The 12700-nt window shown below is 44.7% G+C and overlaps 1 long non-coding RNA gene across 1 annotated transcript; it reads left to right on the top strand.

Moving 5' to 3' along the window:
* Positions 1-3169: 3169 nt before the first annotated feature.
* Positions 3170-12436, top strand: LOC130362841 (uncharacterized). The gene is made up of 3 exons (XR_008891592.1): positions 3170-3255; positions 10988-11222; positions 12164-12436. It is a non-coding gene; the product is annotated as an uncharacterized LOC130362841 (long non-coding RNA).
* The last annotated feature ends 264 nt before the right edge of the window (positions 12437-12700 follow it).

Raw genomic sequence — 12700 nt, 5'->3', positions numbered from 1 at the left:
ATCACTGGCGATGCAGGGCGAAGGCTCATGACTTCACGCCCCGCTCATGACGTGATGGCCACGCCCCCTCAATATAAGTCATGGGACGCCCCCTCCCATAGACTTGCATTGAGGGTGTGTGGTTGTGACATCACGAACCTCTGGTGCGGCACCTGACACTCTAAATGAAAGCTGGGTGCAGCAGGGAGATCGCAGGCAGATCAGACATCTTATCCCCTATCCTTTGTATAGGGGATAAGATGTCTAGGGGCGGAGTACCCCCTTTAATTTCATTATTGTGGGCTGCACATCCCCTGTTTACACAGAACTTATAGGTATGACTTGATATTGACTTGATTTTTCATGTTCATCGGTTGATCATCAGGAATAAGCATTTCTAGAGATGCTTATTCAGCCAATAATCGACCCATGTAAAAGGCCTTTGTCAGTTCGGACAGTATTAACAGAGTCAAAATATTTAGGGAAATGATCTTCTGACGAGGAGAATCATTATAGACCTTCCATATAATTATACAGCCTCTTCAGTACCATGATTCCTACAACCCCAGCATTCTGTTTGTGAGGACAGCGAATGTAAACTGGCGGACCAGCACCTATAAAAGGCCCCGGGTCTGTCTAATGCTAATGCCTACTAGAACATATTTAGGAATGCTCTAGAGGCCTACCTATCCATTTCATGTGGAGAAGCAGAAAGGTAATGTCATATAGCAGTATGACTTTACATTACAGGTAAAATTAAAATGTAAAAAAGCTTAAATTGACACTGCCATTTGAAAAAACTTCCATCATGTTGAACAAATTGTTCACCCAGTGTTTGCAGAAGTGGTAGCTGCAAATACAGTGAAAGAGTTTAAAGGGGAGCTCCACTGGCCAGCGTTCGGAGCATTTAGTTCCGAACGCTGTGTGCACGCTTCGAGGGTCGGCCACCCTCCCCCTCCTGTGATGTCAAACCACACCCCCTCAATGTAAGTCTGTGGAAGGGGGGTGGGGTGGCTAACCCCCGCAGCGTGCACACAGCGCTCGGAACTAAATGTTCCAAATGCTGGACAGTGGCGTACCCCTTTAACCCCTTAAGGACTCAGGGTTTTTCAGTTTTTGCACTTTCGTTTTTTCCTCCTTAACATTTAAAAATCATAACCCTTCAATTTTCCACCTGAAAATCCATATTATGGCTTATTTTTTGCGTCACCAATTCTACTTTGCAGTGACATTAGTCATTTTACCCAAAACTTCATGGCGAAACGGAAAAAAAATCATTGTGCGACAAAATCGAAGAAAAAACGCCATTTTGTAACTTTTGGGGGCTTCCGTTTCTACGCAGTGCATATTTCGGTAAAAATGACATCTTTTCATTATTATGTAGGTCCATATACGATTAAAATGATACCCTACTTATATAGGTTTGATTTTGTCGCACTTCTGGAAAAAATCATAACTACATGCAGGAAAATGTATACGTTTAAGAATGTCCTCTTCTGACCCCTGCAACTTTTTTTTTCCATGTACAAGGCGGTATAAGGACATATTTTTTGCGCCGTGATCTGAAGTTTTTATCGGTACGAATTTTGTTTTGATCAGACTTTTTGATCACTTTTTATTCATTTTTTAATGGTATAAAAAGTGACTTTGGAATTTTTTTGCGCGTGCGCCATTGACCGTGCGGTTTAATTAATGATATATTTTTATAGTTCGGACAGTTACGCACGCGGCGATACCACATATGTTTTTTTATTTTTTTATTTACACTGTTTTATTTTTTTTATGGGAAAAGGGGGGTGATTCAAACTTTTATTAGGGAAGGGGTTAAATGACCTTTATTAACACTTTTTTTTACTTTTTTTTTTGTAGTGTTATAGCTCCCATAGGGACCTATAACACTGCACACACTGATCTCTCATCCTGATCACAGGCGTGTATTAACACGTTTGTGATCAGTGTTATCGGCGCTTGACTGCTCTTGCCTGGATCTCAGGCACAGAGCAGTCATTCGTTGATCGGACACCAAGGAGGCAGGTAAGGGCCCTCTGTAAGCTGTTCGGGACACCGCGATTTCACCACGGCGGTCCCGAACAGCCCGACTGACTAGCCAGGATAGTTTCACTTTCACTTTAGAAGCGGCGGTCAGCTTTGACTGCCGCTTCTAAAGGGTTAATACCGCACATTGCCGCGATTGGCGATGTGTGGTATTAGCCGCGGGTCCCGGCCGTTGATGAGCGCCGGGACCGACGCGATGTGATGCGGGGTCACAGCGCGACCCCGCTTCATATCGCGGGAGCCGGCGCAGGACGTAAATATACATCCTGCGTCGTTAAGGGGTTAAGCATGCAGGGGATAGGTGTAAGGCTATCCTCCATATAAGATAGAGATAGGTATATGGCTATCCTTCATATAAGATAGGGCCAGGGACTATTGAAAGTTGACTATTGATTCAGAATATTGGACAGACTAGATAAGCCAAATGGTTCTTTTCTGCCGACACATTCTATGTTTCTATGTCATCGAAATTGCGCTAATTTTATTAAAGACATTTGCCAAAGTCTGCCTATTTTTCCAACCATTGTGTTGCTTTTAGTTTTTTTTCAGAAAAGTGGGTGTAATTTTTAATTTTTTCACAATCCAAGTCATTTATAAAATTGTTCACCCAGTTTTTGACGACCGTTTTTAGGCAGTGATCTCTTCCCTTTCAATAGGGAGGATAAAAGCTTCGGCACATTTTTCAGACATTGATAAATTGAAGGGATAAATGGAAAATAACCACCCGATCAATGTTACTAAACACAACATTTTTACCACATTTATGTATTTATTTGTATTTACTCATATATTTTTGCACATCTGAATGTGAACACGGCCCATTATAGAAAAGACATATTTGATTGCATAGTCTATTCATACATGGTGAGTGAATACTAGATGGCCAGAAATCTTGCCTTGTCTAGATAGCATATATTAACAAGATATATATATACTCCATGGATGTCTTTTGTGCAGGTGTATACATGTGATTTGAATCAACTATTGCATATTAGAAATGAAAATTGATGTGACATTTGACCCCTGGTGCATAGCAATATGGGATTGAACCGGATTCTCTCAGGCTTGTCTGTCTCTCAAGGGAACCATAAGTGAATTATGTTGCTAAGCAACAGAAAATGCTAATTTCCAAATCTTCTCTTGAAGTTGATGGTGGAATCTGCTAATGTACTGCGATAACTAGGACATCAACTGTGAATTTAGATGAAGATATCAGAGATGGTAATGAGAAAATAATGTGTTCAATATAATGTATCAGCACAAAATGACATCTTTTGAAATTACATTTTTATTTAATTCATTTTGAAAGATTTGGTAGCGACCCAAATACATGACTCATTCGGTTTGTAAAAGGTATTTACTATGACTACTCTTAGCTGGTAAACTACAATTCCTTGGTCAGTATTACCATTATAGGCTATTTGATGCTTAAAGGGGTACTCCACCCCTAGACATCTTATCCCCTTTCCAAAGGATAGGGGATAAGATGTCTGATCGCGGGGGTCCCGCCGATTGGGACCCCCGCAATATAGCATGCGGCACCCACCTGTTTCTGCTCTGGAAGCGCTGGAGATTCTGGGTCCTGACCATGGTATGGAAGATCATGACGTCATGACTCCGCCCCGTCGATGCAAGTCTATGGGAGGGGGCGTGACGGCCGTCACGCCCCCTCCCATATACTTGCATTGAGGGGGTGGGGCGTGATGTCACACTGGGGCAGAGTCGTGACATCACGATCTTCCGTTCACATGGACGGGACCCAGACCCTCCAGCGCTTTCGGAGCAGAAACAGGTGGGTGCCGCATGGTATATTGCGGGGGTCCCCAGCGGCGGGACCCCCGCGATCAGACATCTTATCCCCTATCCTTTGGATAGGGGATAAGATTCTAGGGGTGGAGTACCCCTTTAATATTCTTTATTTATAAAATGGAAATGTCTCTAGGATTGTGCTCCTGGGCAAACTCTAGCTTTTCATATATAATCTTGTGGTTGTGAAAACTCTAAGGGTACGTTCCCACACGGCGTATTTTGCTGCGTATTTGCTGCGTATTTGGTGCTGCGTATTTTCCTACCCATTGACTTCAACAGAGAAAATGAAATACGCAGCAGCAAATACGCCATGTGGGAATGTACCCTTAAAGCACTTCTATTGTGCCTGACTCCTTTATCAGGGAAAGATCTTTCTGTTTACTTCTCTGTAGGGTTTAGTGCTCAGCCCTGTAGCCTTTAGGTTATAAGGTAGGTGTTGGCCATACACATACGACAGCTGTTGGCACAGCACTCATTCAGCGGACATCCATCTTTTCCAATTTCGTTTACATGTACATTCTCGGTTGGGAAGAGGGGCAAAAGCAAATGCCAGACAACTCTATCAGTGGTTTTTCTGATTCTCCTTAAATTGGCAGATTTGCCTGGCACAAAACGAGTGTGTATGGCTAGTGTGGGAGTGTAGCTCGGTAGAGATGGGCCAACAACAGTAAACAGCAGTCTCAGATAGTGACACAGTTCAAATACAGGGCTTCTCGGTTAAACATCTCGGTTTATGGTTAAACACGGTATATAGCTGTGTCCACACTGCCATAAAACATCTGCTTGTCTATGCTCTAACTACACACATTCACTCACTTTACTATACAGTTGGCTTACTATCGGCCACCCGTCAAAAAAAAAAAAAAAATAATAATTAAAATTTGTTACCTCACACAAATGGTCATCAGACCTCAGGTATTCATATTAAGTTCCCCAAAGCCTCACAGTGCAGACTGTCTCTTACCTCTGTGGTGGCCCAGTACATGAGTTGCACCCCTGTACCCTTGCTGTCCTGCCTGCTATTGCGGTGTCCCCTGAGTCCCTTTTTACCCTATGCAATGTAAATGGTTAATTATATCTAATATTATCTATTGTAAGGTATATATACTGTGATGTACCGATCATCAAAACCAAGTCTCTGGTACCTGAATTTGTCACTACTGTCTTCTTATTGTACACAAATCTGGTCGCAAGGCTGTTTATCACTGGGTACCTGCAAAATAGAGGGGGAGTGTCTGCTGTAGTATAACCATCATTCAAACGGGAGCTGCTGCAGCATCTCATCAGCTCTCTTAAAGGGGAATGCAACTCATTCTTCTTAAAGCGACAGCACACTCAAAAAATCAACAAAATGTCCGAACCCAGCACCACAGATCATTCGGGCTCCAGCACCCCTTCATCTCCAGTGGCGAGGTCATCGCCTGCTCCAGCAGCCAGGATCCTGCCCCCCCTGTCTCCAGCAAGCATCAACAGTCCTGGTGTTTCAACGTTTGCACCGGTATTCATGGTGAACCCTGTCCTTCCTACTTACAATATGGGCCTCTTCACCCTGAGGGATTTTAAAGAGAGGATCCAGAGCTTGTTTGTCTTTTACTCTTTTCCTCCTAACCAACAGGTGCAACTGCTAACAGGACAACTCCAGGGAGCGGCACTAGAGGAAGCCCGCACATGGCCAGCATCTGAGAAGGCGTTGGTGGAACAGATCTTTGAAGGACTGTACAAAGTATTTGAGTCACATTCTCAAAGTCACATATCAAAGGTACAAATAGATGAATAGAGCAAAGTGGTTCAGAAATTGGATCCGGCAAGTCCATCAGAGGTATGTCTCCGGCTGTATGAAAGGTGACAATAGCCAGGTGAGACCTTCATAGCATATGCTGTAGCCCTACAGAATGCTCTAGAGATTGTCCAGAAGTTAGATGATATAACTCCCGAGCAGGGCAACAAAGTGTTAATGGACAGATTTATTGATGGAGCCCATAACAAATGGGATAAGGCCCAATTGAGAATGTTAGCAGTCCAAAACCCCAGTATGTCATATCCTGCTTTTAAAAGACTGGCTATACAAATGATTGAGTCCGGGACTGAGTTAGAGGAAGCTTGTATTCCCCTTATACTTGCTCCAGAACCACTAGGGGTGGCAGCCAGGCCTATACCATCTCATCCCCTGTTTCCGCCCCAGTGCAACCTACTTTGCCAGTCCCCACAGTCTCGGATCTACAGAGTGTTAGGCTGGACATTGAGCAATTAACTAAGACTGTTAAGGAGCTTGCCACCCGGCCTGCTCCACCTGACCAAGAACCTCCCTCGGCCAGGAAACCTGCCCCTGCTCCCCGCAATCCCAGTTGATTAGATCTATGGTAGGGCTGGCCAACTTCATATTGAAGTTCAGCAGCTTTAGGTCTGGTTGAGGCTTGGATGGGAGACCAGAGAAACACAGTGTTTGAATGGGGTTGTGAATGTATATTTAACTCTGAGTGATACCAAAGGTTAATATGGAAGTAATTAATGTCTCTTCCCAATACGCCCCCTTCAGACCGGCAGGCTGTGCAGCAGCAGTACGAGTTCAAGACATCATGTCGGTGACCTTACAACCCAACCCTGAAGCCATCATATGGTGCCATGCACGCCCCAGAGTCAAGAATAGGGATTATAAGGCTCTGCATGAACCCCTGCAGCTTGAAGATCATCCATTAGTCCTAGCTGCGAGAAGCCTTGTCACCGTCTCCAATGGAAGAGTCCCAGTACAGTTAGTGAACCTGTCTGATTCTGTTACCGTTTTACCCAAGTATACTCCAGTGGCTCAGTTGTACCTCCAAGATTCGAAGGACATCGATACAGAGCATCTAGTGGCCCGACAGCGTGCAGCTCAAGTTACCGGTGGATCCAGTACTAATCCCCCAGAGCCCTGGTGGGCACAGCTCCAGGTTAGGGACGACACAACCCCACGGGACCAGGTCAATGGAGTCATCAATCTTGCCAAAATGTATCATGAAGCTTTCAGCAAACACCCCACAGACTTCGGAAAAACTTCAATGATCCAGCACCGAATCCTCACAGGTGACAGCCCTCCTATCAAGGAGAGAAACCATCTGGTCACGCCAGGCATGTTTCAGACTGTCAAGAAGATGCTGGCCGACAATGCTGGTGATATCAGAAAGTCAGAGTCCCTGGGAGTACCTTGTTCAGTTTTGACTACAGGAAACAGAACAATGTCACACATAAGGACGCTTATCCCTTGCCAAGAATTGAGGAGTCGCTTACTGCCCTCGGGTCTGCTGCTTACTTCTTCACCCAGGATTTGACCAGCGGGTACTGGCAAGTGCCCATGGCTACGGAAGACCGGGAGAAGACTGCCTTTGTGACACCTATGGAGTTGTTTGAGTTTAAAAGTATGCCGTTTGGGCTATGTAATTCCCCTGCTACGTTCCAGCATCTGATGGAAAGGTGCCTGGGCCATCTGAATTTCCAAAGTGTTCTATTGCACACTGTATTCTAAGTCTTACCAGAAACGCCTCAGTCATCTATCAGACGTCTTTCAAGTCCTGATCAAGCATGGGTTGAAGATCAAACCATCAAAGTGTCACTTGCTCAAACCTCAAGTCCATTACCTGGGAAATGTTGTCAGTGCAGAGGGAGTTCAGCCAAACCCTGAAAAGGTAGATGCTGCCAAGAACTGGCCTACCCCGCGCATGGTCAAGGATGTTAGGAGCTTCCTGGGATTCGCCTGCTACATCCCACACTTCGCCCAAATTGCAGAACCCCTCACAGATGTCCTACGGGGTACGGCAAAGGAGAATTACAGTGGAAGACTACCTATTGAATGGGCCGAAGAGCAAGAGACAGCGTTCTGAGCTCTTAAACGTCTGCTGACAAAACCACCCATTCTTGGCATATCCAGACTACAGTCAGCTGTTCAGGCTATATATTGATGCCAGTTTTGAAGGTCTGGGAGCTGTCCTGTCCCAAGTTCACGATGGACAAGAGAGAGTGATTGCCTTTGCCAGTCATAACCTGTAAGGCACAGAGAAGAACGATGCCAATTACAGTTCATTCAAATTGGAACTTTACGCCCTGGTGTGGGCCGTGGCAGAAAAATTCTAAGATTATTTTGCTGCCACGCCATTTAATGTCTTCAGGGATAATAACCTGTTGTCCCACTTGAACACTGCCAAGTTGGTTGCCTTTGAACAGCGATTGATTAACTAATTACAGTTTCACTATCAAGTACAGAAGCAGTCAAACGTCAATGCCGATGTACTGTCTTGGATGACCCTGGAAACCACCTGTTGAAGACATGTGGGAAGACGTGGAGATGCCCCCATTTTATCAACGGTTTGTGTAACAGAATGTTGTGACTGCCCTCATGGACGATGAACCCAGGTCCAAAAAAGTTAAAGAAGACCTGTACACCTGGAAGACTCTCCAAGATGAAAGTCGAGTTATGGTGGATCTGTTAGAGTACCTTCTGACGAAAAAGGTACCAAGCCGTCTACTCCAGACCCATTGTGACTAAGAGTTGAAGCATCTGTGGCGACAGAGGAAGCGACTGTTTGTGCACAAAGGACTGTTGTACAGAAATTCTTTGGATCTGGTCTCTGGTGATCGACTTCATCCGATTCTGATTCCCCTAAGAGATGCGGTGATGGTCCTCAACGCATATCATGACCAGTCGGGACACTTTGGAGTCCACAAGACTGAAGTCACTGTCAGGCAAAGATTCTACTGGATTGGAAAGTGGAGCGACATTGAGAAATGGTGCACTGAATGTTCTGTCTGTAACGTCACCAACACCAAGAATGTGCGCAAGGATGCAAGAGCACCCCTCCACTCCATCCAGAGAGACAGACCCAACCAGTTTGTCGCGCGAGACCATGTGAAGTTGTCTGCTACCCGGTATGGGTATACCTATGCTCTCATCATGGTCGATCATTACTCCAAGTGGGTTGTCGTTGTTCTGTCAAAGATCTCACAGCCAAGACAGCGGCCCAGATGTTCTACTCTAAATGGGTGCAAACCCTTGGATGTCCTGAGTCTGTCATAACTGACCGTGGAATGGAATTTGAGGCCCAACTCTTGCAAGAATTATGTCAATACCATGACTGCAAGAAACTTCGAACCACCACCTATCACCCTCAGGGAAATGGGCTCTGTGAGCATATCAACCAAGTCTTCATCCATATGCTGCGAGCAGCCTCTGTGTCAAGACAAGAAGAATGGCCCTGGCTTCTGCCTGAGTTGTTGGAAATTTACAAAAATACAGTACTCTGCTCCACTGGATACACCCTCTTCTACTTAATGATGGGGCGACATGGGCAACTGCCAAAAGACTGGACGTTTGGGTTGCAAGCTCTGATCAACAATTCTCCACAAGTGTCCCTCGAATGGGTTTCCGATCATCAGAGGAGGATTCAGGAGACCAAGGAGACTGTCAGTAAGAAAATAGGCGAGGCCCGACAATGGCAACAAGATGATTACAACTGCCATGCTTCAGTCAAACCACTCCAGGTGAGCCACAAAGTCTGGCTACGGAAGTTCCCGAGAACGGACAAATTGGACTTCATCTGGGAAACAGAGCCATACACGGTGGTGGCCATAAACTATCCCGAGTACGATGTGTACAAAGTTTGGAAGCCGGGGTATGAGCCACAAGTCGTCCACTGAAATCGTTTTAAAGGAGTAGTCCAGTAGTGAACAAGTGGTGAACAACTTATCCCCTATCCTAAGGATAGGGGATAAGTTGCAGATCGCGGGGGGTCCGACCGCTGGGGCCCCCCCGCGATCTCCTGTACGGGGCCCCAGCAGCCAGGGACCCGCCGGTAATGGCGGACATCAGTGATCACGCGGATGTCCGCCATTAACCCCTCAGATGCCGTGATCAATACAGATCACGGCATCTGCGGCAGTGCGGTATTTTGAATGGATGAACGGATCGCCCGCAGTGCTGCCGCAGAGATCCGATTATCCATCATGGTGGCCGGAGGTCCCCTCACCTTGCTCCGGCCGTCTCCCGGGGTCTTCTGTTCTGGTCTGAGATCGAGCAGACCAGAGCAGAAGATCACCGATAATACTGAGCAGTGCTGTGTCCTATACATAGCACTGAACAGTATTAGCAATCAAATGATTGCTATGAATAGTCCCCTATGGGTGCATAAAAAGTGTAAAAGAAAAAAAAAAGAAAAAAAATGTAAAAGAAAAAAGTAAAAAATTTTGAAAAATCCCCTCCCCCATTAAAAAAGTAAAACGTCCGTTTTTCCCATTTTACCCCCCAAAAAAACGTTAAAAAAATAAATTATACACATATTTGATATCGCCGCATGCGTAAAAGTCTGAACTATTAAAATATATTGTTAATTATCCCGTACAGTGAACGGCGTAAACGTAAAAAAATTTAAAAAGTCCAAAATTGCTGCTTTTTTGTCACATTTTATTCCCCAAAAAATGTATAAAAATTTATAAAAAGTAAAACCTAAGCAAAAGTGGTACTAAATCAACTGGTGCCAGAAGGTTAAACAGATTAGTAAATTACCTCTATTTAAAAATCTTAATCTTTACAGTACTTATCAGCTGCTGTAAACGACGAGGAATTTCTTTTCTTTTTGAATTTCCTTTCTGTCTGACCACAGTGCTCTCTGCTGAAACCTCTGTCCATGTTAAGAACTGTCTAGAGCAGGATAGGTTTGCTATGGGGATTTGCTCCTGCTCTGGACAGTTCCTAAAATGGACAGAATAGTCAGCAGAGAGCACTGTGGTCAGACAGAAAGGAAATTCAAGAAGAAAAGAACTTCCTGTGGAGCAAATAGCAGCTGATAAGAACTGGAAGGATTAAGATTTTTTTTAATAGAAGTAATTTACAATTCTTTTTTTTAACTTTCTGGCACCAGTTGATTTAAAAAAATTTTTTTCCAGAGGATTACCCCTTTAATTTGTATTACAATGCATTGAGTCATAGTACAGCTGTGATCAAATGTGAACTGGATGATCACTTTCTTGTTTTATTATCTCACATCCTTTTACTGTCTTATTTCTGGGCAAGCTTCCAGAACTACATACATTATTACAACCAAACATACAGCAGCAGGAAATGTTTCTATTGCTTGTCAAATTGATAATTGTATTTTTTTTTCATTTGTTTGTTTTTCAGATTTTTGCCAGTTTTGTATTTTGTGGCAGCTGTAGAAGTAACAACTGGATCTTTTATTATCTTGGTTGTCACTTGTTGCCCTGTTTACACTAGCAGTTGTCTGTCCATTGTTTTGCTACAGCATTGCATAGCCTGTGTGAACAAGGAGGCACCTAGGGCTCCCTTGCCCTACTGTAGTATTCAACTGCTTGAGCATCAGGAAGAAGCATATTGAGTAATATGAAAGCTAGTCATGGTAGGTACTGCTGGGTTTTAGGGGATTTGATCACTCTCTCCTAAATCTTCCAGTGCCTACACCATAGCACTAAGATCTAAGCATTGATGCCACACTTTTCTGTAAAGTCAACAATATGCATAGATAAAAAATCTGACCCTACTTCACAAAGAATATTCACACTACAATTTTAAAGCTTCTTAAAGGGGTACTCCGCCCCTAGACATCTTATCCTCTATCCAAAGGATAGGGGATAAGATGTCTGATCATGGGGGTCCCTCGCGATCTCGGCTCTGGCACCCCAGACATCCGGTGCACGGAGCGAACTTTGCTCCGTGCCGGATGATTGGTGATGCAGGGGGGAGGCTTGTGACATCCCGGTCACTCCCCACTCGTGACATCCCGGCCACAACCCCTCAATGCAAGTCTATGAAAGGGGGCGTGACTGTCGTAGACTTGCATTGAGGGGGCGCGGCCATGATGTCTCAACCCTCTGTCGCTGCACCCGATGCTCTAAATGAATGCTTGGTGCAGCAGGGAGATTGCGGGGGGGGGGGGGGGGGGCGGCAGGACCCCAGTGATAAGACATCTTATCCCCTATCCTTTGTATAGGGGATAAGATGTCTAGGGGCAGAGTACCCCTTCACCCTTTTTTTAAAGCACATGAATGGATTCCACCAAAAGAGAGATGGAGAACGGTCTGTAGGGGAAGCTTCAGCCTTATCAAACCTGGCTTGAGAACCAATATATCTTACAACAAGACCTCCATGGGGAGAAAACTGTGAATTCCACACATTGTGGTAGTGTTGGGTAATAAAAAGGATTGATCTGACTTATGACATCTCATATTTACATGCCATAACACTCTGTTGCCAAACAATACCATTTTATGAACACATATTATGCATAACTGTGTACGCAGGTTTGTCAACATTAGATAAAATGTTCTTTATCTACATCAGATAAAATGTTCTGTGCCAGTTAACTAACTTGTCGCAAACTGAGAGGGTCAAAATCCTGAAACTGAGAGACCTTGTTTCATCTCTAAAATCACAAATCGCTACGCGTGTAGGCCAAGATGTCAGCTCTGTTCAACATTGCATGTCCCAGTGGTTGTGAGACCAACGATGAACTGGAATGACAGCAAGAGGTGCACAGGGGAGAACCCGTCCAATTTGAAGAACGGCGTGAAGGGATCCATTCTGTCCTGCAAGTAAAATTGGACTTTATGAACAGTGTCTACACAATTTATCAGAAGGCACTTATACAACATTGGGCTCCACAACAGAAGTCCAACTACAGGTGTTTTATTGACCTCATGCCATCACGCTGCTTTGGTCTTTGGTACCAGGTGTACCCCCATTTCCAAGATCAAAGCAACGTGACCCAGTGTCCATTTTTCAACGTGCAAATGTACTACCATGGCCTGCAGTGTCTCCGGACTTGTCTCCCATCGAGCACATCTGGGATATCATTGGTCACTGGACACAATTGTAGAT

This window comes from Hyla sarda, chromosome 3 (assembly GCF_029499605.1).
Source record: "Hyla sarda isolate aHylSar1 chromosome 3, aHylSar1.hap1, whole genome shotgun sequence".
Taxonomy (NCBI): Eukaryota; Metazoa; Chordata; class Amphibia; order Anura; family Hylidae; genus Hyla; species Hyla sarda.
The sequence above is the reverse complement of the archived record's forward strand: the minus strand, read 5'-3'. Positions and strand labels throughout refer to the sequence as shown.